Source organism: Alexandromys fortis, unplaced genomic scaffold (genome assembly GCF_014885135.2).
Source record: "Alexandromys fortis isolate MF-2015 unplaced genomic scaffold, M_Fortis_MF-2015_v1.1 scaffold_24, whole genome shotgun sequence".
NCBI lineage: Eukaryota > Metazoa > Chordata > Mammalia > Rodentia > Cricetidae > Alexandromys > Alexandromys fortis.
Window position 1 is genome coordinate 13558693 of NW_026067906.1, and position 27716 is coordinate 13586408.

Below are 27716 nucleotides of genomic sequence, written 5' to 3' on the forward strand. Positions count from 1 at the left end.
AAGTACTCAACTCCAAAGAGGTAGTAGAAACTTAGAAAGATTATATAATTGAATCTATTTAAATAAAAATGTAAAGATTTGGAGATTACTTTAAACACTTAAATCATAAAACTTAGATAGCAGAATTTACAACACTGAAAGAGCTGTAGTAATTTACTGGGCAAAAACAAAGATAAATTGCTTTGATGTTTGAATGGTTTGTGTAAGTTTGCTAATTTTTAGTCATGATTTATTCAGTTACTAGAAGCAGAGCTGTAGCAATTGGAAAAAAAAAAAAGACGTAGCCAAAATTCAACTTATTTTTATCAACTAATGTTATTAGTTGATCAATTAATTTTATCAATTTAATGTCTGAAATCTTGGAACAAACATCAGTCTTACAACGAGAATGCCGAATTTATCTGAATGCATGTACACCCACACAGGGGAAAAGAGAAACACACTTCCCATAAGCCACAATGAAACGTGATGCTGTTGCCCCACTCCTGCCATCTGGTGGGCACACATGTGTATTGCAGGATTAGACTTTGAACCTGTTTCCAAAGATGACAGGGACCGTTAGTGAATATAAGAGGGAATTGCTTGTAAATTCTAAATACGCTCATTTCATAAACATTCTTAAACACTTTATGATTTGGGTGCTCTTCCACAGGTGTAGGTGTTTCCAAATCTAGCCAGTCTAAATTTATCTGGATGAGTAATTTTGCAGTTATTATATTTTAACATGCTCTTGTCATATGACTGCTCATGCTAAATTTCTGTTTCAATTTTTTGGGGATGGCCAATAGAAATCTGAGGTCCCAAGTTCATAAACAATGCTGATGCTGCAGACTGTATCATACGCAAGTGGGATGATCTGCTTCAGAAGACTAGAGTCAGGAGGGGGAAGCTGGGTTTTGAGCATTCTCCTCGCTAGCTCAGTTTTGGAATTATTTTCAGACTTGCTTTCAGTTGAAATGTTATGGGTGTTTCAAAATATAAATTCACTACAACAATTCCTGAACTAAATGGAGGCTCATTTTATAAACACAAGCCTGAACGAAATGGAAATCTTTATATAGTCAAGGAGTAGAATTAATGGGTTCTGTAGTAGTCTTCCTGTTCTGTGTATTTTTTACATATGAAGCAACATCATTAGCAATGTGTGTTTTATATTTTCAACAATACTTCCTGAGAAAACTGTGAAGTTCCTTAGAAACACTGAACACTTTGGCACTGCATAGCAAAAAAAACATAGGAGCATCTAGTTGCTGTTAGTCATACTAAATCACTCATATAGGTTGTGTCAGAGATGGATTTTTTAAATCAAATATACAGATTATTATGTTAGTATACTTTTTTGCTCATAAATTGACTTGAAATTATAGTAGTAAAATCACCCTTACACATTAATTGGTAAGAGAAATGTGAATTGGACATTGTATTTTTAGTTTTGACTCTGAACCTCATTGCTCTTAAGATGCTTATCTTTAGGCAATAGGTTACTTCTTTGAACTGCATTTTAATTTATACGCAAGTATAATATTGTTTGAAATGATATTATCAGAGGAATTTTTCATAGTAGACGCTGTATTGAAAAAAATTAAAAAGTATAGGACAGATTCGATTTTAAAAATCAGCTTTTTCTTAAAAACTACTGGGACGAACAAGTAGGGTTAGAATTCTCTTGATCCTCAGTTACCATCAAAGACCACTTTTATGTTCTAGAAAAGTTAGAGTTCTGTAAAATGGGTTTAGGATTCGGTGATGTACATGTACTTGCTCCCAAAGGACTCTTTGCCTCTGCCGCCATTGCCTTCATCTGGAAAGTATTCCCACGTTGTCTTTACTTCTTGTACTGGGGAATGTAATATTCCCCAGACTTGGAAATGTCCACAAGAACACAAGGCTATTCGTCTTCAACGCAAAGAAATCGTGAGAGCTTTGGAGGTCCTCGTGTGCTGAGCGCAGCCTCCCAGACCACAAGTCCTTTGCAGTGCCTCCTTTCCCCAACCCAGTTTCCCTCAGTTACTTTCAAAGGCACTGATCTCAAGGGTACTTCCTACAAATCTTGACCACTAAGCTTTAGAACACAGTATTCCAAAGAACCCTTCCTCCAACTTGGGAGTATAGAGAAGACGTAATATACCCAGGGCTGTCAATAGCTTCAGCCATTCTATTTGTAGGCAATGCACAAGAAGTGCATACTTATGCTATAGTATTCTATCTTATTTTATCACAAAGATGTATCAAATAAATTAGTATAGTACCTATCTACCAGACAGAGCATGCAGCCCCACATTCATTTTGCCTTAACTTAATAGCAATATTCCACTAGATGAATTTAAATTAAATCAAGGGAGAGGGTAGCATTTAGACAGAAAGAATCACAACTTCAGTGACAAAGATATAGTCCATGAGCCTTCCTGTGTGGCTATGGCTATGTGGTGTTCTAGAATTCCAGTCTTGACGATTGTCATTGATAGCTATAGTGATAGCAAGGAACCTGTTAGCATGAAGTTTGTGGTGGGAACACGAACACACACTGTATAACATTTTTTGTAGAGGAATTGACAGACGCCCTATCAGATGAAACTAATAGAGGAAGACAACAAAATGCAAACACCATACTATTTAGTGTCTTCTTGGGTGTTCACCAGTCACACGGTCTAATTCCTCTTTTACCCTAATTATATAATCCAATGCAGTTTCTCTCAGTCACTGGCTCCAAACAGCGTCTTTGTCACAGAAGGAAGAGAAGAAGTTTGCCTGGGATGAAGTGTCTCCCTGTACACTACTTGATTCAGGTCAATTACTGCTGCTTACCATAACAACCAGGTCAATTGTTCCACTAGAGAAAGGAATCTCTGGCCCTGGTTTACACTGTGCAACCTGTTAATTGCTAAATGGCTGAAGGTTTCCTTGACTGGACTGCAAATTGCACTAATAAAATGCAGCTTTGTCCTTTCTTCTCACTTTCTTAATTTTTGGTTTACATGACAGAGTTTCTCTGTAGGTTTGGAGCCTGACCTGGAAACCAGCTCTTGTAGACCAAGCTGACCTCAAACTCACAGATGTCCGCCTGCCTCTGACTCTCACGTACTGCAGTTAAAGGCATGTCCCCCCCACTGCCCAGCTTCTGCTCACTTTCTAATCCTGTACCCAAAAGAAGCATCTAAAACAGAACACAAACTTAATCAGCTGTGTGCGAAGGAGTTTGTTCAATGTGTGTAATACAAAACAATAAACCAGCATTAAAACTATGAGGCAGACTATGCACATCCCTGTAGACACAGTGCTCATGGGGCAGAGACAGGATGATCTCCGCAAGTTCAAGAGTCAATCTGTCCATATTCCAAGTTTACAGACAAAAGAATTAAAAAAAAAAAAGACTGCATAGTAAAACAGTCTCAACAAGCAACAAAAAAGCAAGCAAACAAAAACAAAAAAGCAATTAAAGCAATTTCTTAAAGACCTGACATCTAAATTATTGTTGTTAGTTATTAATACTGTTTTTAACATTTATTTTGTTTTGTTATCCAAACTACTATGTATAGATAGATAGATTAGATAGATAGACACAGAGAGAGATAAACCGAGAGAGATAGATGATAGATAGGTAGATAGATAGATAGATAGATAGATAGATAGATAGATAGACAGACAGAAAGAGTAACATATGAGAACCTCACTTCATTCTTTATTACTAAATCTTCAAAATTATGTGACATTTGTGTCTTTACACTCATGAAATTTGTCTTGATTTTAAGACAGTTGTATGGAGAAATTCTGTACACACTCACGCAACACACATGCACACGCACGCACACACACATACACCACAATGTGTATACACACACTTTGGTTTTTACCCAAAGTTGCATTCTTCATTAACACCTGTATTGAGAGGAAAAATTGGAGATTTTACATTCCTCACGGTCTTAAAAGTTATTTAGCATGCTTGGAACACTTACTTGTAGACTCTTCTGGTAAGTTTCTTGTAACCTGTAAGGATTGATAGCTTCAGAGACACCAGTTATCATGGTGTCTCTATTGCTTAGCCATTGAGAAGCGATCATTCAGAAACCCGTTATCCTCTCCACTGACCTGAGAAACTGTTTACAGCATGAGGTCCGAGAATGAGGACTTAATAGTGCGTCCGTGGCTCTTTTCTTTTGAGAATTCAGCTGAAGCCCTATTGTCCAGACACTGAATCGATTTGAGACCATTAGTGTACCAAGAGCTCCACTTAATATTTAAATCATTTGAAAATTCATCTTGATATAACAAAAATACCTGATTTACAGACATTCACTGAGTAATGTGGGAAAAAGTGAATTCCTCAATAATTGCATTGAATTATACTGTTACATAAGTTTAGAAACAGTTCTAGCAACATTGTAGGTTTGTAAAGTTTTTTAAAAATACATTTGTATAATTTGATACACTGTGTCTAAAACTGTTCATTTGAATGCTCATTGATTGTTTTGCTTTTAGCTTGTAGGCTTTAATTAGCATTTCTCCCTTCCCTTTTCTTGCTCAAAACTCTCCCTTAAAAGTCTCATCACCAGCATTGCAACAGAACACCTACTGCAGTCTTCCTTTCCCTCTGCCCAAATCTCCTGTGCATCCCACAGTCTATCCCTTTCTAACCTTCTTCTATTGACATGGTCCCTATATCCCAGCCCTAACCTCTAGCAAGCAACCTTGCTAACCCAGAGGTCACCCCTGTCAGAAAACTAAGACTGCACTCATATATTCTCTCTGTTTCCCTAGATCCAATCCCCCAGCCTCAACCCCACCTCTGTAACGGAATGCTAGCTGTAGTCTCCCCCCACATGACCCCATGGCCTGCTCACATCTTCTGTGAATCCACAGTCAATCAATCCCCTCCTATATACGCCCCCACACTCCATCAGCTATTCCAGCCCACAGCTTCTGCTAAACCAAGGGCCATGCCTACCAAAAGCAACAAAGTAGACTGAAGGCAGAAGCACATCTCTCTTACTGCCTCTGAGATCATGTCCCTTGGGTCTCATCCTCAAATCTGGAAACCAGTTGCTGTCCCCATTTCCTATCTAACCCCATCCCCAACAGATCACAAACAAATTCTCCACTAGACTTCTTTTCTCCAGCTCATTCCATTATCCTAGCGTCTAACACCAGTAGACATTTCAGGGAAACAAATAAGCTAGCTGAAGACCATCACCACTCCCTCCTCTCATCCCATCTTCCAGTCACAAGATATCAAAAGAAAATATCGTAAGCAAACACAAAAATATGTATAGGATCAAATAACCACTTCTCTTTTTAAGTAGATTAAACTAATGTTCATTACATTCATTGTTTTTAAATAAAATCGTTAAAAACCATTTATAAAATTTTAGTTATATTTTGTTATGCAAATTGTTTGCCTTTATTAGATAACAGAAAATATATCTAAATAGGCAGGAGATAAAATTTTTCATACATTTATTTTTAATAATTTCAAAAACAAAATATAGTTACCTTATTTCCCCTTTCTTTCCTTTAGCCATTCCTGTGTATTCCCATCCCTTTGATCTCTCTAAAATTCATGATCTATTTTTATTTCTACATTTATGTCACCACACAGCTGCCCATGAGTAATCTAACAAACTCGTCACACACATGATGACACAAAATGATCTGACATAATTCTGCATGCCATGTCTTAAATCAGCTTAATATTTGCATTTTATAATTGACAAAGTGTGTGTTGATGAGGTAGAGAAGACAGAGAAGTTTCTAGCAAAATAATTCAAGTTATTTTACTTTCTTAAACAAGACATATGTTAGTTAGCTAAAGAGTTACAAATGTTTCTATCAAATTAACTTTAACTTTTTGATAAAAAAGTTAATGCTTAAATTATATTTCAAATTTTATCTAAATCTTTTCATGTTTGTTGAGTGTCCCTACTCTGGGCAAAGCCATTCAATTGCAAGTTCATTTGATAGCTTTCATTACAGTTTATGACTGACTGACTGAACATTCTTTCAGTAATTTTGTTGGAATGTGGATCAATTAAGGGAATAATTTGATAATTGTTCAATGGGCAATTCTTGCCACTAGTAAGACTAAGCTAATATTTTGATTGATGTACATTTCATTTGGATTACATGTGTCTTTGTGTGCTATTGGCTTTAAAAAGTAGGTCCATTGTCAAATTATTTTCTTATTTGAAATGGGGCTAAATTAAATCAGAACTCTTTAGTACAACACAGAATATTAGGGTAAAAAATTAAAAATTACACCAACACCAACACTCCCAATTTGTATAACCATAACTAAGGATATTGGTAAATTTTAGATAATTTGATTATTTTCAAATAAATAAATAAATGTCATTTTTAAACTTTACATGTATAAGCAATACATAATTTTATATGCACAACAGTTTAGGAAATAGTATCAGTGCTGATTTTCATTTTGCATTAGTTGAACAAGAGCAAAGGATTTAAGTGAGAAGGTTTGGGCACACTTCATAGTTCAAATATGCTTTCATAGTTCAAAATGCCTTTCCCTCCACAGGTGAAATGGGGTCCTTAGAGGATTTATTATGAGAATAAAACTGTCAATCAAACATTTAATAATGGACCTCAGAAGGAACTAATGAGAAGGAAATTCAAGGTGAGATTTCATCATTGCTTTCAAATAACTCTTAAAATTTTTATTTCCTCGATAGTTTCAATCTGTTTTTTATATATACAATGAAACAGTTGTGTTTTGAAGTTTTCTAATATTTCTAGGATAACAATATCACAGACAATGCTTCAGTTATACAAATTCTCCAGGAGAATGGAACATAAATCATTTACTACTAAATCATGCCATAATCTGTTCAAGTCCTTGTCATATTCCTTCACCAGTAACAATACAGAATGAGTCCTGGATAAGTCAATGGTGAACCTTATGATTATAATAAAGTTAGGGGAACAGAAAATAAACTAGAGAAGACTAGCGAAGAATATAAATTGGGAGGTTCTGCTATGGTTGCGAACTCTTTAACACCTTACTAGAAAAAGTGGTCAGCCCACCTTTCTTAGGTTTTCATGTGCTGACATTGAAAAGTTTTTGCTCCTGTCACAGAGACCACTCATGTATGATGCCCACAGCAACGGTGAGGACATGCTATCCCAGCAAGGGGTAGAAGTCTGTAGAACTTGGTCATACTACCCCACATAGTAAACACCTATTGCTGATCTGTTTTCTTCCATAGCACTTTCTACTTAAAGCACAAGAATACATATTTATTTATGGATAAATCAGAGGAATCTGGCTGCTTTAACTCTATCAGTCATCATAATAATTGCTATTAGCTGCTCCATTGCCTATGACAGTCTGGTTTCTTCTCTCAGTTCCTTTCTGGTAACTGTAATAGCAGAGGTCTAAGGTTATAAATGGAATAACACATTTAGAATCCTATAGAATAACCACTGAGTAAACAATTGCTATTAACTTTCAAACAGAAAAGTGTGGGATAAAAGAAAAAAGAAAAAGGATAGAGATAAATTTAAATAACTAGAATCTAAGTGTTAGAAGGAATGCAGTAATGTAAATATACTAAAATCTATAAGACATCTATCAAAGAGCATAAAGAAAACAATCTAACTTTGTATGTGTTTATATGTGTGTATGTATGTGTGTGTGGTGTATTCTAATAAGTTTGCATGTTTATGAATATGTTTGTAGGGTTGTATGTGGAAGCCAGTTGTGACATTCAGTATCTTACTTGAACATGTTCCAAACATGTTTCTTTGTTTGTTTTTTTGTTTTTGAGTTTTGGGTTTTTTTTTTTTTTTGGTCTTTTCGAGACAAGGTTTCTCTGTAGTTTCTGTGCCTCTACTGGAACTAGCTCTTGTAGACTAGGCTGGTTTTAAACTCATAGAGATCCACCTGCCTCTGCCTCTCGAATTCTGGGATTAAAAATTGTACCACCACTGCCTGGCTTTTTTTTTTTTTTTGAGACAAAGTCTCTTATTTAACCTGGAACTCATCAATATGGCTAACCTGGCTGGCTGGCTAATAAGCTCCAGGAAGCCCCATATCTTTGCCTCCCTCTGCCCCAAAGGGCAAGATAACAGGTGCATGACATAATTTTGAAGTGAATTCTACTGTACTGAAGAATCAAGTCCTCATACTTGCTCCACAGGCACTTTACCTTCTGACCCATCTCTGTGTTTTTTATCTGTTATCCATGACATACAATAATGACATTGGAAAACTAAAGTAAATTCTTGCAAAATTATACAACATTCAACTGTAAGCAGAAAGGCAGATACAATAGGATAAAATTAACAGAGTGTATCTTCAGATGTCACCGACTAAGAATGGCTTGACATGGTGTATCAATTTTACATCATTGGCGAAGAAACCGACATTGTGTAGAAATTGCATTTTGAATACCGAATTGCATAGCTTTTCTCGAGCACAAAATTTGTGTCTAAATCATCTCTCATGATGTTGGTTGATAACAGCAAGTTGCAGCTCCCAGGTACCCAAAAGATAACAGGATGAACAAACCATGTTCCATGACCTTCTATGTTGCTAAGATAGAATGTTCTCTAGGTGAGAAGCATTAACACATTTTGACTTTATGTCCAACTTATTATGCATATTATGGGGGATTAAAGGTGTGTGCCACCACCACCTGGATTAATCACTTTTCATTCCACAAGCCCTCATTCTCATTCTGCAAGCTTTCTTCCACACCTACAATTGTGTCTTCCTTTTGTGTGAAATGCACAGAATTTAGTTAGAGTATCTCCTCCAGCATTTCTGGGTGGTTGTTTACTGGAGCAAAGGTGACATAATAGAAACTACTACATACAACAATAGTTAATTGCCAATGGTGTACCAAAGAAGGTGGTGTCTCTTGACAACCTCTTCTATCTAGGGGGAAATATGGAGGGACCCAGGCTTGTGCAGGACCTGTGAAGATAACCTCAGGTTCTGAAAGTTCATATGTCCAGTGGCCATGTCATATGCAAAAGACGACATTTTGCTGAAGATTTCCCTATCCCCTGGCTCTTACTTTCTACTTCCTTGTAAATAATACTTGAAATGTGAAAAACACTGATGAGGATATAAAAGACATGAAAAAGATAATTGCCAAACCTTATTTAATTGACATAAATAAAATGATTCACCTAAATGGGAAATTGTATTTTCTTTTAATTATGCATGTAATCTTATTCGAGGAAGAATCACGGTATATTAAATATAGTCATTACATTAAAGATTTTGCCCTTAGTATAAAATAGTTTAAAAATTAATAGTAACAAAAATGCTATATCTTATAATATTAAGATTTATTAAAACTACCTCTAAATAACTAGCTGTGGTGACAGTTATAAAACATAAATTTAATGTAGATCATAATTAGATAATAATATCTAGCTGTATATTCAAAATCCATTAAAATGTATGAATTTTACTATAGGTAAATTATATTTCAGTAAAGCAGTTGAGACTGTAGGTAATGCTTTCTGTCAAACTATGAAAAAAAAGATAATTGAAGTACACAATTGCCCAAAGGAATAATCATTTCACAGCCTAAAAATAACCAATAAATATGTAAAGTATGGCTCACCCTCAGTAAAAACCAGAAGAAAAACACAGTATAACCAAAAAACAGTAGTAATTTTGTTTTAGAAACATAGTATTTTCGACATTTGAGAACATTCTTGAATGAACATAGCAAGACAGATAAGTATTGCTTTTAAGGATTAAAAAAAATCTTTCTTGGGTTAAAATGGCATTATATTAGAATTTGTGCAATGTACCAGCAAGAGAGACTCAGTGGCTAGAGCTCTTGCCACAAATGTCCTGAGTTTGATCACAAGAGTCCATATGACTGACAGAGGCAAATGATTTATGCTAGATGTCCTGTGACCACACATGCCTGTAGTAAATGCCCCATCCCCAGAATGTACAAAGAATGAAAATAAATTGTTCCAATGTTTGACTTCCTTTTCTTCAGGGAAGTAAGTTGATAACCTAGCTTCAAATTCTGTGAAGATTTTTTCTCAAAGAATAAAGTGGAGGATGAAAGAAAAACATAGCCATGGCTGATGAGGCAGCCCAGGCTTTAAGAGCACATGTTGCTCCTATATAGGACTCAGGTTCATTTCCCAAAAGCTGTAGGATGGCACACAGCTGTCCTGAGTTCTAGGGGATCCCATGGCCTCTTCCACACAAGACCCATAGAATGGCACACACTATCCTGGAGTTCTAAGGTATTATCCCTTGCCCTCTTCCATCTGGAAACCATCAAATGACACACAGTTGTCTTGGAGTTCTAGGGCATCACTTGCCCTCTTCCACTCAAAACCCATAGGATGGCACACACCTGTTCTGGAGTCACAGAGGATCTCATACCCTCTTCCAATCATTTTGAGCACCAGACACAGTGGGTACATATACATTCATGTAGGCAAAATATTCAAATGCATAAATGCATCTAGAAATAAACTAAAAATTAACAGGACACTTGTCCTCTGCCATGAAATTCCCTTTGACACATCATCTGTTACTAGGTATTAATCTTATTCTTTGCTTATAATGCTATTGTGTGTGTGTGTGTATGTGTGAAAGAATAACCCTTTTCCTTTTGTGTCTTGTTCCAACTGTGCCCCATTAGTTTTTCCAACTTGACACTAACTAGGAATGCTGTAAAAAGTGACATCAATTGAGGAATTGTTTTCATTGGCTTATGGGCATTTTATGGGGTATTTTATTGATGTAGGAGAGACCAGTCCACTCTATTCAGTACTATCCCAGGGTTGATGATCTTTGGTAGTATAAGAAACCAAACTGAGAAAGTAATGAGGTGCAAACCAAAATATAGGTTGCCTCCATGGTCTCTGCTCTATTTTCTTTCTCCAGGTTCCTGCCTTGACTCTTCTTTGGTTCCACTTTGTGGGAGACTATAACTGATAACTGAAGAAAACACTTCACCCCTGCTGCCTGTACTCAATATTTTAACAGTTACAGACACAAATAAGGGCAAGAATGGAGATATTTTCTGCACAGTTTTAGTAATTTGCTATTAAATATGAATGGTGGCTTTTGGATTAGTATAGTCAATTTTTTGAACCTCAGTACTTGATATTATCCTTATAAATGCTAGCATTTGTGGAAAAGACCAAACTGTGTGTCATAAATCAACTTAACTATTTTACACATGTTATATTTCCTCATTATTTTAGCACTGTGTGAAGTCATGCAAAAGCTAAGGGTTTTGAGGATGCCCTAGGATCAGTTTAATAGGTAGAAATAGAATTTTTTATCTACCCAACACAAATAGGTCATGATCTTGTTTACTTTATCATAGTAATAAATACCTTAAAAGTTCCAATCTATATGTATTCTATCTATCTATCTATCTATCTATCTATCTATCTATCTATCTATCTATCTATCATCTCTCTATCATCTCTCTATCTATCTATCTATCTATCTATCTATCTATCATCTATTTCTCTACCTATATTTTTATACACATATAAACACTTGCACATAAAATATACATACACAAACACACACCATCTCACACACACAGTGCTGAAGGTATACAACTGGACCAAACCAGAGCTGAATCAAAGCCAGAATGCTCACAGTCATTCATTTCTCTGGAGAGGATGGGGGAGGGGTAGGAAAATGGGAGGAGTGGAGGAGGTGGAAATTTTTAATAAATAAAAATAAATAGAAAAATAAAAATACAGTTAAACATTAGGTTAAAGTCACAAAGCATTAAGTGTTAGAACTTGGAAAAAATAAAGCAATCTATGTCTGAAAAAAAAACCTGTTTACTTCCAAATGAAATATAACAATCCAAGACTATATCTGTACGCTGAAGTTATACAATTTAGGGAACAATGCTTTCCCCCAAACAAGATTATGTAGCAAAATCCCAGAGGCAGACATAGGATACTTCTCTTATTGTTGTTGGGCAGGAAAGTACAAGAGCCCCCCAAAATGAAAAGGCTTTAGCCATTGACTTAAGTACTTATAGAAAATGAAGGCAAGGCCCTATTGCTTAAAGAGCCCATACACTTACGGCATTCTTTTTTTTTTTTTTTTTTTTTTTTTTTTGGTTTTTCAAGACAGGGTTTCTCTATGGCTTTGGAGCCTGTCCTGGAACTAGCTCTGTAGATCAGGCTGGCCTTGAACTCACAGAGATCCACCTGCCTCTGCCTCCCGAGTGCTAGGATTAAAGGCGGGCGCCACCATCGCCCAGCTCACTTACGGCATTCTTGATGCTTTGTTTTTTCTCACTAACTTCTCCCATAACCCTGGAATGTGGGAAGGACACAGGCTCATCCATAATACATACCCAAGTAGAACAAACCAGTGTTAATGATATACAATTAGAGCAAACAGGAGCTGACAAACAGTCAACATGCTCACAGACATTCCTCTGGGTCAGAGTACAGTAACGTTATAAAGCCTCCTTACTTCTAAAACAAATCAGAACACACCAGAAAACAGCAAAGGGCTGGCGAAATAAGACAGCAGTTCATAAATGTAAATGTCAAACAGTATACACAATTATACCAAGGTCACTTATTCAGCCTTTCTGGAAATTAATCAATTCGGAGTCAAACTCCTTTATGTTCAATAAGAGGATGAGGATATCAACTGTTACTGAGATTAGATATTAAGCCAAAAAGATATCAGCTCTTCACTGTAAAGTACACAGAGAACCAAGATGAAGTGTTTCTTAAGTATCTCCAATTTGCAATGTATATACTGAAGTTTTTAGGAGTCCAGCAGAGTGATTGCAAGGCAGCTTAATGGGGCAGTGTGGTGGTAGCAGTGGAAACGGACAAAGAACAAGGAATAAATCATGCCAAGAGTGCACTGTGCCCTTGTGGGACCATGCTAGCTTTGCTTTGTTTACTGAGGCTATTGTGCAATGCTTGATTTTCGAAGTTTTCTATACATTCTGTCTCTGATTCACTAGAAATGCTTCAACAAATTCTTTCTCAACTTAATTTGTTTCTGTTGTTTGTAGCTACAAACCACCATGACCACAGTATAAATCAAACTGGCCTCTAAGAACAGGTCCTCAGGGCCTTAAGGAAACTGGAGATTTGTTTCAGCATACTTAGGCCTGATAATAATGAGTATCCAATTGGCCACAAGTGCCACACTAAAAACTTGTGAGATCTGAGAGGCAACCTCGATCAACCAATAGGAGCAGCTTATGAGAATATCTGTGTCTATCACACTGAAATAGTAAGGGAGTAAACTGTAGATAAGACTCTAAAAACCTCATCCATTCCAAGACAATGATTGAGATCTGAGGCATAAGGTAATTGGTACTTATTTATGACTACTAAACTTGGTTTATGGGAGAGACAAAAGTGTTACACTTATTTTCAATGAATAGAATGTTATATAACACATCCATATTATTATAATAATAGAATTTCTATTAGAAAATTAAAAATGCTTGTGTGTATTTGAAGTGTAATAAATACACTTCTTATATTAAGGAGAAATTGCAGATGGATATTTGAACTATATTTTTGTTTTGTTTTGCCAGGATAATAGTATGCAGTGTGATAATATCATGAAGCCAAGTATCAGCACTGAACTGCAAGTTCAAGTCAAGCATTCAGAAAGATTAAAACACTACGCCCCACAATATCTTGCTCTAAGATAAATTTTAGGTAGATGTGAGGGTTAAAGTTCATTGTCAACTGGGCTAAAAATCACTATGGAAACACCTCTCAGTGTAAACACAGGAGGAAAGACCCAGTCTGGACATGGGTATCACCATATCATGGACTGGGGGGTCCTGAGGTGGACAAAGAGGAGAAAGAAAAATAAAGTCTACTCTGTAAAAATGGAGGTTTTAGAATGGTGGTTGCCAAGGGCTAGGAAAGTTGGGGATCTGGGTGCTATTGGTCAAATAGACAGAATCTAGTGCTTCAGGGTAAATGATTGCTGGCTAACTTATAGCAATGTGATGTTAGTTAAAAATGGGTTGTTGTATGATTCCAATTGTCTAGGGAATTCGATCTTAATTATCTACGTGGTTTCATTAAAAATTATTTATATAGCATATGTAGCACATTAAAGTATGTTAATTAGTCTGACTGTGGTGAACATTTTATAACATCCATGTGCACATACACTATTTGTACAACCTGAACTTTATAATGCTGCCCTCTGTAGGATTGAACAAAAGAGCTTGTGAAATTGCCAAGTAGTGATTGTCATGCAGCCGTAGGTTATCACCTGATTTAAATTCTATGAAAGGCATATGTGTTTAATTATGTATAAGATCTATTTTTCTCTGATCCTGCCTTCTAAAGAAATATACAACAGTTTAGTCCTTCTTTATCATTTAATATGTAAATTTAAACTACACTTAATGAAGAGTATGCCCAGATAGTTTGTTTTCCTATCTTCTGTTTTAGGAACTTTATAAAATTACATATGTTCAATTAAATGTCAAATGACTGTATGGCATATTTATTCATAGGATATATATATATATTCATTCTCCCTATGAAAAGACCTAACAAGTAGTACTAAAATATCTTGAAGTGCAATAGAAATCCACTTCTATTTTATTTATGATTTCCTGACATTTGTTAGTTCTAATTCCTACAAGCATTTTCTTTTCCTTTCCAGGATTGAGGCGTTGTGTTAGCAGAACTGCAGGTGGGAGAATGTGAGGATTATTATTTTTTTTCCATTTCATTGGTAATTATAAGCAGGAGGTAGTCACAGCTCAGCTACTCAATGTGGGTGTGTGCTTGGTTTAGGGAGGAGGTGTCCTATTATCTATAGAGTAAGAAAAGGACACCTCGTACAAATCTAAAAGTTTTTCAATTAAGCCAAGTAATTAGATTTTGGAATGTATCCAGTGAACTTCCGCTAAGCACTCTAAATGGGGATGCTCAATGGCATTTCTTTAAAGGTTGTGTATAAATTAAAAGAAAAAATAAAATGATGTTGCTGATGTCCAGTGAACGCACTGGCTGCAGATGTGTTTTAGGTCACAACAAAGAGCCTGTGGTTTCTAGATCTCTCTGATAAGATCTTCATCTGAACTTTGAAACAGAATTATAGTTTTAAAAGCAACAAGATTAGATAGCCATAGGTTTTCATAGATATAACTCTGTTTCTTAGAATGGAGTCGCCTTTACCCCCAACAGCAGTGAATCTCAATGCATAACAGAAAGCTAGTTCTTACGGAATTATGCCATTGCCTTGTTGCACAGTGTGTTTGCAACTATAAAAACAAAACCACTCATTTTTATTGACATTAAATTTAGTGACAATAAAATGTTTAAAGATATATAAAAATAAGATCATATGTAGGAGTTAAAATCAAAGATAAATACTCTTCAGAGGGTCTAATGTAATACCCATCATGGCTCTAAGAAGTAATGAAAATAGACTGTATTTGTCATTAACTAAACTAAGGGCTATCATATAGATGTCTCTACTCTTGAATTTTATTCCATGTTAGCAACATCTCACATTTGTTTTGTCCTTGTATTTCTCACCCATTTCTATATATTCTCATATTTAATTTTCATTTTTTTAGAATGGAGTAATAAAGGGCCAAAAGATTGTATATGTATTTAATACGCCTTCCTATCACAAATATCTAATACTGTACAGTTCTGTGTTATCAAAGAGAATATATGTTGCCAGTGATGATGATGAAGATTATTTGCTCAATAATAATTATATTTGTTATTACAATGGCGAGTGCCTGTTGTGATAGAACGTTTAAGTGCTAGCTGTGAATGGAAGAGAAGATAGGAAGCTATCGAAATGAAAACACCTTCTAATCCAGAAAGATAGATTTCGATTGTCCTCTGCTAGGGACAATGCACTAATATGGATCACAGTCTCAGGATGTTGTCGAACTCTCTCACAAACACATAATTGTCTCCATGATGCCCTGTTATTTTCCTGTGTCTATTAAAAATAGAAAACTGTATCAAAGCCAGCAATAGATGGAGGGCCAACATTAAATGGCACCTACACTTTCAGAGAGCTTTAGCAGCACGGTGGAGAGTGAGAAGGCATGGGATGCAATGTGTCATTTGTACTTTGCTGGGAAACACATTTTTACACTTTAAGAGTGACAAAATGAGGAAGAGTCAAGAAGAATGGAAAAGAAGCATAAATGCAAATTTCCCAAAATGGCCACTGTAAATGTTACTTAGCAAAATGTTTTGTCTTTCCAAAGAAAAGAGAGTTAAAAGTGGTCAGGTCTCTAAAATACAAAGTGAGTGTCACTATGTCACCATAAAGAGAGGTAACTTAGCAAAAGGAGTGGAAGAAAAATGGCTATGGATTACAGGTCACTCTGGCTACCTATTCAATATGGCCTCCAGTTTTCTCCAGAGAAAACCCACTGTTGGACTCCCATAGATCTGAAGACCGAGGCTTAATGTCTTTGCACCGAAAGTGAGCACTGTCGTCACCAAAGTCCATTAACTTGTCATTGCTAGGGGTTAATGTTATTACCATTGTTCTCAGTGGATGGCCCTTCCCACAGAATTATTACAGCTCTCTGGCCTTTGCCAAAAAGAAAAATGGCACATGATTTTGCCCACCAGTTATACCAGTCTCCTATGGTAACACAATTTGTTATAACAGCAAGGAGCTGGCAGAGGAAAAGAATTAATATTCAGCAGCTCAGTTAGTTCTGCCACCTAACATGTACTTTTGTGTAAGGAAGTAAGGTAATAATTTTTTAAAAGATGATGGTTCAAAAATATTTAATTTGTAACTGAATTCTTGATGGAAGCTTACAGTGGTTACTGAAAGGCTGAATAATATATATATATATATATATATATATATATATATATATATATATATATACATATTTAATCTGTTCATACATAATCCTACTTTTCTCAAAACTGTTTTTGTTTAAATATCTAATTCTAAAGTTTATTGAGGAGAGATAGATGCTTGCTTTATTGTTGTGAATGAAAACCATGGACTCTTTTGTTTGTGCCTTAAAATATTTTGTTTTTGTGTCTTTGAAAAATAAACTTGTGTGATAGAGGGAACTTTAGACATTCAGGGAAGGTAAGTTGCATGCTGGGAGGAACTCAGCCTAGATGGGAGGGGAACAGCTATATCCTTCTCTTAGATGAGGTTTATTCACTTTAGACTTATTATCTTCTCCTCTCCATATACTCTTCCACTACAACTGCTGGTTGTAAAGAGGAGAAAATGCTAGATTCATTGGGCTGGAATGAATTTCAGTGTAGAACTTCAGGGTCATGTCTCACCTTAGCGTGTGAAAAGCCATAAGAGGCAAGCTGTGCTATGAGAAAACATTAGAGGGGAGCACGGCTGGTAACAAGGCACCCTGTTCTTGAAGTGATTTAAATTTTATTTAATTTTTAAATAAATAAATTATTTTTATTTTCTAATTAAAATTTCATTTTAAAATTTTCAATATCCATGCCATGCTTACTGACAACTCTCACACCATCCTCCCTGTGATCCTTGTACACGTTTCTTTCTCCCCACAAATCTCTCACACTCGGGTTGATTTGCTTAACACGCATCTCTTGATATGTTACTCACTGAAATCAATCAGGGCCAGCTGTGTGGCTGTGAATTTGGAGCTATATGCTGGAGCCTAATGGGCTCAGCAGTAGGTACACATTTAAATAGATAATTTCCCCTTCCAAGAATCTATTAATAACCAATATTTCAGAGGTAAAGGAAAACTCTGTGAGCCCTGAGCCTCTTCCTTTTCCTGATTATTGATAGAGCTGGTCTTGTGTGAGCCCAGTACATGGAACTGTAATGGTTGGTTAAGGATTGTACAGAATCTAGGAAATGGAATTTTATTGCCCTCACCCTCTCTTCCTGGTCTTACAAACACAGTGCTTCTCACAGTGCTCTCTGTTCCTTAGGAGTGGGTAGTGTAAGTGATTTGATTATGACTGAGCCCATATCTATCTGACCTTCTCTGCATCTTGGGAGTCCTGAATCTCTTCACTTGCCCATTGTACCCAATAGGGAAAGTCTTCTCTGATTAAAACTGAGAGCTGCTTTTTCTGTTGTTATTTGGAACACAGTTATTGTTATTCCCCTTCAGTTATCCAGAAAAGTTCTTCTTAAATGGAATATGTGCTCGAGACTTGGGTTGTTACCCAGAAAGAATTGGCCATGATGTGGACCTTGAATCCAATTAAATATCTCTGGAGGGAAAACTATTATTTGAATGAGATATGGTGTTTGATACATTATGACCTTCTAATCAGGAGCAAGTTAGATTATCCTGAGAAATGTGAACATCTATTTAGTAAATTAGTAACCAAACCAAAGAAGCTGTGATGAATCTGTTGAACAAAAGATCTAAGAGGAGCCTAGTTGGGAATCAGGAAGTAGACTGCTTGTCAGGAAAGCTATGTTTAAGGATATATTTTTATTGCTTGTATTCTCTGAAGATGATCTGCTTCTATAAACTCCTGATGAGTTCCAAAAGAAACTCTTCTGTGTTTTCTTTTTGTATTTCTAGTTATTAATTGTTGTTCTTACATGATTTTTTCTCTCCTAGTGAGTCAGTTGATCTACAGATATGTATTTACTTTTTTCCTGTGAAAAAGCTCTATACTATAAAGATGACACAGAGCCATGAAACCATCAGAATCAGGAGACCTGCATGGAGGCACACAGTCTTTCTTTCCTTTCTTACTAACAAAGAACAGGGCTCATTGGAGTGGGAACAAATCAACTAGTACTCTACCATTCTCTACTTCTATCTATAAAATAAAAAGATAAAATGAAGATAAAAAGCAGAATGTATAATTTTTGTCCAATTTTATATAATTCTGAACAACCACTTTTTTCTTGAAGACAAAGACCACATATAGAACCAATTCTTGTAGTGTGTATCCTACAAACTACTTCTCTGCTGTTTCTTCTTGCCAGCATGCTGCTAAGATGTGGACGTGCGGTGGCTATGTTTTTTAGCATTCTCTGTATGTTATGTATGAGTTAACAAAAGCTAGCTAAAAGTGAAAGAATCAGAATTTGTGTGGTGACATTGGAGTTACCTTGCTCATCTCATTAGGTGAGAAAAACATTACAGAAAGCCATTAATAATTGATACTAGGAAATGAATGTCAATGTCTAAGTAAATAATGAAAAGTAGACATTTTAAAGTTATAGAAAGACATTATGTACCATATATTGACTTGTATGATCATTATGTGATTATAGTATACAGGCTCCTGACATGACTTCAAGGAAGACTTTTTATAGAAAATCACACTTATCCAATGACTTTAAAATGACACATTTCCCAATAAGTAGAGAGAGATGAAAGTAATAACTCAGAAAGAAATGCAGAGACTTTCATGGGGAAAAGTATCAGCTCTTACAGACACAATGGGGATTGGCCAGAACAAGCGTCTCAGTTCAATTGGAGTCTTATATATGAAAAACAGACAGAAGAGAGGAACTGGTCTTGGTCCCAGTCAAGTTTTAAAGACTATAAGGCTGTAGTTCATGTACAGAGTTGTGCGGTTTTAACGTTTGAATTTCTAGCTAAATATATTCCTCACCTTTCAAGCCCCATCATTCCATTTCAGTGTTTCTTACCACCCCATGTATTTAGAAGAGATAATCAGCTCTGAAAATGTTGATGATTGTGAAGCCTTAGAGAAAAATTAAATCTGTTACAAAGGTTTCTGAGGAAGATAGAAAGACTTGGAGAAGCTTTGTGAAAGACAGTGTGGAGTCCAGTCTTTCACTGGAGGAATAAGTATAAGGCAGAGATTTCAAATGAACAAAAACGTGGATTCATTGAAACAGGACAAAAAGCTCAAGCACTAAAGGAAGATAAATTCAGAATTTAAATGCCTTTCACGCATTATCAAAAATGAATATGTGAAATAGTTTCATTCAAAACAACCAAAAAGAAAGAAGAACTGAGCTTGGGGGGTGGGTATTTGTTTTAAATAACTTTAATATATTATTGTTTACCATTAAGAGTTTCAAAATTAAAATACAGCTCTTTGATTCCTTAAAATTATTATATTGGTATGATAGTTAAAGTACCAAATGCTTGATTAGTAAACCTACCAGCAATAAACATTTAGTAATAATCTGTCAGGAATATAATATACCAAAAGTTGAATAAACCCTATAGTATATTGCTGCCTAATAGATAATATAACATCTTGAAACCAAGGTAAAGAAATGTTGTAACTATTCATTATTATTGGATGAAATAAGGTGAGTACTAAAAAGAGAAATGAAGTATAAAAGAATAACAGAGTTTAAAATGGTCCATTTGCAAGGTAATATTAATAAGTTTTCATGTTATGCCAAAATATTTTATTTAAGCCAGTAGTTTTATCATCTTTAGTAGCAAATATAATGTATAAAGTGCACAAATAGAAAGCCATAATACATCCTATGAGCATTTTACTGGGGTGTTAATGACCTGCCTGAGTTAACACCTTGGGTTTTGCCTCCAGCTTTAAAATACAGTCAATTATTACTTGTTCAAATCTTCACCAGCATGCTCTAAGTAGACTAAGTATACTCTTAGGAGAAGTAAATATTATACTATTTGGTTTTCACTTTCGGGTTCTAAAATCATAGCCATTATTCATAATTCAATTGTGTAGTTTGGGGTCTGTTGTAATGCATCTGTAAGTGAAAATTATGTACTTGTGACAGTATTTAAGTTTCTTGACTCATAAAATGTGAAATATCAAAGTGCAGAGTGATGTAAAACATTTTGTCATATATACAGAAATAATGCAATGTAGTAAAAGGAGCGGCAGGCTGTGTTCCTGCCCAGATCCTGGCTAGCTTACCCTGGAAATAACCAAACCAAATTGTATTCATTTAAACATTGCCTGGCCCATTATATCTAGCCTCTTCTTGGCTAACTCTCACATCTTGCTTTAACCCATATCTAGTAATCTGTGTATCACACTGAGGTTGTGGTTTACCTGAAAGATTGAACCTACATCCATCTTGGGCAAGAGCTTCACGGCGTCTGCCTGTCTCTGCTTTCTTCCTCCCACAATTCTGTTCTGCTTTCTCCGCCTACCTATGTTCTGACCTATTAGGCCAAGCAGCTTTCTTTATTAATTAACCAATGAAAGCAATAAATAGAAGACCTTCCTACATAAGTGCATTATCATTAATTGTCCTCTTGCTCCAAGTGTATTTATACTGAGTTTATAACTTTTGAGATGGTGTTAAAGTATTTTTTTTCACAATAAACCAAGGATAACAAGCTACTGACAAAGTATAGGGGAAGTATGTAGCATTTATATCAAATTTCATACAAATAAGAAATGACTATTCATTTGTTCATTATTTGGATTAACTACTCCTTCTCATTAACAATAAAAGCAATTAATATTTTTAATTATTCTCAGGGATACGTTTAGGAAAGAAGGGAACATATTAAACATGAAAATAGTCAGGCTATTGCTTTTACCTTTGCTAAATCAAAACATAGATAATATTTGTGTACATGCACACTGTTGGCTGCATAGCAAAGAGATTAGTATGATTTTAATACATGGATTGCCTAGTTGTAAGAAAATTAATATCAATCAAAAATTGTCAAATAGAACTACAACATGATTTCTATTAATGAGGTTATAAGAGTAATAACAATAACATATATATATATATATATATCACAGTTAAGCATATAAAATTTTCAAAAACTATTGTAAATCTTGTTAGGGATCATGAAAGCTACCTCAGGTGACAACTAGTGTTCAGATGTCAACCCACCAGAAGAATGGTTATCTGATGGAGGTTAATCCTGTCCAGACAAGGTCTTCAGGGCCATCGACAGAAAACTGTGGCTCACTTTTCTTAAACAACTTGGTGTTTGCCCAATACCTGCATTGTAGAGTATAATCCCATGTAATATATATATTTAATCTCATTATTCCATCTCAGTCTTATAGGCACATATATTTGTGAGTGGTCAGAAAGATGACATTTTATTTAGTTATATAGTTTGATATATAGAATGTATATTAGGACATGCTTCATAACTAGATCTATTTGTCCCATGAGGACTGTAGACACTTAAATACCTGCTTATTTTTGTAGCTAACTAATGACAATGTTATTATGTGACAATTATATGTTTATTTTTTTAACATTTCAATGGGACAGTTACAACTTTGTAGAGAAGAAATTAGTATGCAAAGCATGTGTCTTTCCAAGTGTTGTTTGTGGTAATACTGGTGTCATTACTCATTTATAAATACTTTTGTTCTTAGCCATAATGTAGTTGCATGTATTATATCATTATTGTAAATAAATCCAGAACACCTTACATGTAAACCCATCATATTTGATGACACCATGGGAAGGTGTCACTTTTAATTTCTGTTTAAGGGCAATGCTGTTGAAATATGGTCTATTAGTGATGGAAACAAAAAGAAAACTGATTGCAGTTACCGAGAGAAAGATGACATAAAGTTGGCACAAACACAGCTTGTTCTCTGACAGAGCTTTTAATAAATTGTGACTTTTCTAGGTAAATTGGATGACTATTGAATGACTTTTAAACAAAAAATGGTATCTGTAAATTTCTACTACAGAATAATTCCAAAAGTGACATTTCAGACATTAGGTACTGAGAGCAGGTGAGACGAGAACAAGCTATTCATGGAAAACAGCGTAGGAAAAGAATGAAAGAGTGACTGAATAACTGAATAAGAGTAGAGAGACATAAAGCCCCAACAGGGGACCAGAATAACTTTCAAAAAGACATGAATGTTGAAATTTAACAAGCAAAGGGTTATTAGGGAATACAGTTTTAAGGTATGTTATTTTTGTTTATATTGCATTTGTTTAACTCTATGAATCTGTGTTACTATGCATTTCTAAAACACCTGATGGTCTATTAAAGACCTAAATGGTCAACAGTGATGCAGGGGAGACAAATAGGTGGGGCTGGCAAGCAGAGAGGGTAGATATAAGGAGAAATCTGGAAAAGAAGAAGAAGATCTGGAAGCGACAAAAGAAAGGAGGACTTCAGAAGCCAGCCACTCAGCCACCCAGCTACGCAGCCAGAAACAGAGTAAGATAAAAAGAAAAGGTAGACAAAAATAGAGGAAGATAACAGTACTGAGGCCAAAGATAGATGAATTAATTTAGGTTAAAAAAAAGCTGGAAAGAAACAAGACAGAAAAGGCTGGACATTCATACACAAGAGTAAGCCTCAATGTGTGATTTATATAGGAACTGGGTGATGGGCTCCCACAAAAAAGTCCAAAAGACTAAAGAGCCAAAAGAATAAAACATTATACAACAAAGAGGAACAAAGACACTTGTAAAAGTCTTAGAGATAAGTAAGTCTATAAAAGACTTTTATACAAAAAAAAAAAAAAAAAAAAGCCTAAATTTGAGCCCTAACACTGACATAAAGGGAAAGGCACAGTTCTACCCTTGCTTTTAAACTGATCACTGGAGAGAAAGAAATGGAAGGAACCCTTGGGATCATTGGCCAGCCAGCCTAGTCTAATTAGTGAGCTTCAGGACAATGAAGAACTTTTGTCAAAAGACACAAGAACAACACTTAGAAGTAATGTCTGAATACTACACTACGGTACACAAAGATATATATTTAAACCCCCAAACACATGAACACACACAGACACACAGGAATACATACATAGGAGCACACATACACATAAACACAGCAACACTTGGCAACATACGGGAACAGACATTATCCAGCGCAATACACCTATAACATAAAAATGTACACATATACACACACAGAGAAACTTTGAATATCTTAAGTTTGATCCACAAGAATGTTGGTAAGGATTGTGTAGAAGAAGTGATGTCCTTATATATAAAGTATGATGTAAAAATTGTTTTTACGCATTCATAAGTGTATCACATGGGTTGATTTAAATTGATGTAAATATCTCCTAACAATAAAATATAGAAACATTCAAGAATATCAAAGTTAAGTTGTTGATCTGTTTGAATCTTTTCAACTGTTTATACAACAACTAAATTTGGTTGCACACCATATGAGAGACACTGTGCAAGAAAGTGGAAAACAAACAAACAAATATGCTCTAAGAAGAGGATGCTACAGCCATTGGGAAACAAGGGAGATTCAACCTAATTTCTGGATTAAGAAAATCTGTGCTCATGTGGCAGCTCATAAAAGGTGCAGAGACATAACAAGTGTGTGAATAAAGAGAGAGTGAGTATTAGCTAAAAGACAGAAATGGCTAGGTGGATGAAAACTATGCATGGAGACTTGCCTTAAAGGAAAACAAAAAAAGCTATAATAAAAATACCAAGAAGTACAGCTATACTGAACATCATTGTCAGCCAATTAGGCTTTTGTAATAAACATCAATAGAGTAGTTTCTTAAAGCACTCATGACCCTTTGAAAACTGCAACTTGAAAGTGAAAGAAATCAGTGATTCTCAGCAGAGGAATGCCACGACCATGTTGGTGCTTTTGTGAAGGTGGTCAATCCTTACATGTGTGCATAGGATGAATGGAATTTACATGATATCCTGTCAAGGGGCTTTTATGGAAATCTAGCAGAGGTTAAGAATGGCCTGGAAAGAATTTGTTTCACTGAGGAAGGAAAGGAAGGACACAGAGAAATGTTTCGAGGTATGATGGATAATACTTTAGTTCCTGTATGTATAAAGGTTATAGGAGAAAGAGATAGTATGAGTGACAACAGGTTTTATGTTTAAGTAACAGGATGCTATTAGATGGTATTATTCACCAACATAGGAAAAAATGGGAAGATTAGCAGGTCTGGAGAGGAAGGAAGAGAACACATCCCTATATATGTGGGTATCATTCTCGGTTGATTTTTGTTACTATCACAAAATATCCGAGACTTCAAAATTTATATAGCTTTATTTGACTCATGGATTTGATGTCTGAACATCTGGATCACCAGTTATGAGGGTATTCTTGATGCATCATAATATGGCAAAAAGTTACATATGGAATATTAAAACAGATAAATTAGCCGGCATTATCTTTTATTCCTCTAATAAAGCCACTACCACCAATGTGTCCCCCACCCTACTTTGGGATCTCATTGAATTCTAATTACATCCCAAGAGTCATTATCACATATATTTGGGGTTATAATTCTCAATATATGAATTTTAGAGGACCTGATCATGCCAGTATCACTGAAGCTTTCAAATATATCTGTCCATTAAGGAGTTGGAAATAATTTCTAATTATAAAGTAATATGAATAATCTTCATATATCGTCTATGACTGTCCTACTTAGCTCGAGATTTTAATGATCTCCTTAAGGGTTTCAGTGTTTCTATCAGCATTATGACCACTTTATGATTTATTTGGTAGACTCCTACCAATGAGAGATAGTAATATAAAAAAGAAAAATACAAAACATGTATTAGAGCAACATAACTATTTGTTGTTCATAAGTATCATCTTTTAGATCAATAAGTGTAAACTAGAAAAATAAAGAAATCTCCACTTTAATATTTATTTCCGTCCTGAATGAAAAAGTAATTTGATAAGACTTTTTAAATTGTAAGTAAGAAGGCATTTAATAGGATCCTGGAGCTTGCTCTCCAGCAGTTCATGCTGTATATTAGATCTGTTTTTTGGGTGGACCACAGCTGGAATCCTTGCACTTTGAGGCTGTGCTTAGAAGATGTAGTGAGTTTGAAGCCACAAGTTAAAGCTATTAAGTAAAGGCCTAGCGAGACTGGCTATAGAATGAAATATTAAGAAGAAAAAGGAATAAGAAGAAAAAGGAGAAAGAGAAAGAGGAAGCGGAGGAAGAGAAAAAAAAGAGGAGAATGAAGAAGAGAAAAAGAAGGATAAAGAAAGGCGAAGAAACAATTCATGTTAATGCAAGCAACTATAGTTAATATTAGAAGTCAAAAATTCATAAAATATAAAACAACCATCATCAAATAAGGATGTGAGCTTGATAAATAGAAGGAGTGTTTAGGTTGGGGAGGAAGGTGGGAAAGAGATGAATGGCGGTAAAAATAATCAAACTTCAAAACCATTGTCTACATGTATGAAAATTTCAAAGATTCTATGAAAAGAACACAATAATGGCCACAGTGGTGCACACACAAGTAACCCTAGCAGGTGGGACATGAAAAGAAAGTGAGTCAAGAATTTAAGGACATCCTTAGCTATATTTAAGGAAAATTTGGACTACACAAGACCATTTTTTAAAGAAAAAAAATGAGAGAAAGAAAAGAGATAGAGATACAGTAGTAAATAGTTGTTCAATTATAGGTAATGAATCAAAATATAAATTACAAAACCACATTGTAGTTGAACAAATTGTAATTCTCATGAGTTGAGTAAACATTCAATCACAGTGAATGTATAATTGACAGTTACTAAGAAGAGTCTCAAATACCTGCATTACATAAAAAGGTTTTTAAGAGTGAACTCTATTTAGGAAAGCACTTTTGAGACTTTTGAACAAGAGTTTAATATGACTACACAATTTTCACAACTCAAATTTTTTGGTTAAGAAATGTTACTAAAGGTGTTCCGAAGGGCCCTTCTGATAAAAGATCTAAGCTAGAGTAAGTTAGCAGGCCTTCTGGACACATTGAGTAACATCAGTATCTACATACATGTATAATTAATATTAATTATTATTATAATTATTCCCACTCACCCACAGGAGGAATGTGACCCAGGGTTCTCAAGCCTTATGTCTTGGTGCAAAGGTCACTGTCCTATAAAGAATGCTGGATAACTATCCTGGCAGCATAAAGCTCTACACTATGTGAGGAGATATTTTTTTATTTCAATCTGTTCCTGTGCTTCATATTAAATTTATTTATTCTATGTGTGTGAGAGTTTTGCTTGCATCTGTGTTTATCACGTGCATGTACAGTGCTTGTGGAGGTTAGAAGCAGGCATAAGATCCCTTGAAGCTATGGATGACTAGGAACCATTGTGTGGGTGCTGGGAGCAAACTCACAACGTCTGGAAGAGCAGAGCAGGCAGTGCTCTAAACAGCTGAGTCAGCTAGATTCCACATTATTTTCTTTTTTATGAAAACGGTTTAAGAAATTTTCTGTAGAAATTAAGATGATTCAGTTCACAATTTCAGATTGTTTTTTGTTTGTTTGTTTGTTTGTTTTGTTTTGTTTTTCTTTTTTTTAATTGAGAATAAGAAAAAAAAGTTTCCGCCTCCTCCCAGCCTCCCATTTCCCTCCCCCTCCCCCCACTCTTCTCCCCCTCCCCCCACTCCTCTCCCTCTCCCTCTCTAATCCAAAGAGCAGTCATGGTTCCCTGCCCTGTGGAAAGTCCAAGGTCCTTCCCCCTCCGTCCATGTCTAGGAAGGTGAACATCCAAACTGGCTAGGCTCCCACCAAGCCTGAAGATGAAGTAGGATCAGAACCCCTTGCCATTGACCTTGGCTTCTCATCAGTCCTCATTGTTCGCCATGATCAGAGAGTCCGGTTTTATCCCATGCTTTTTCAGTCACAGTCCAGCTGGCCTTGGTGAGCTCCCAATAGATCAGCCCCCACTGTCTCAGTGGGTGGGTGCACCCCCCGTGGTCCTGACATCCTTGCTCGTGTTCTCCCTCCATCTGCTCCTCATTGGGACCTTGGGAGCTCAGTCCAGTGCTCCAGTGTGGGTCTCTGTCTCTATCTCCATCCATCACCAGATGAAGGTTCTATGGTGATATGAAAGATA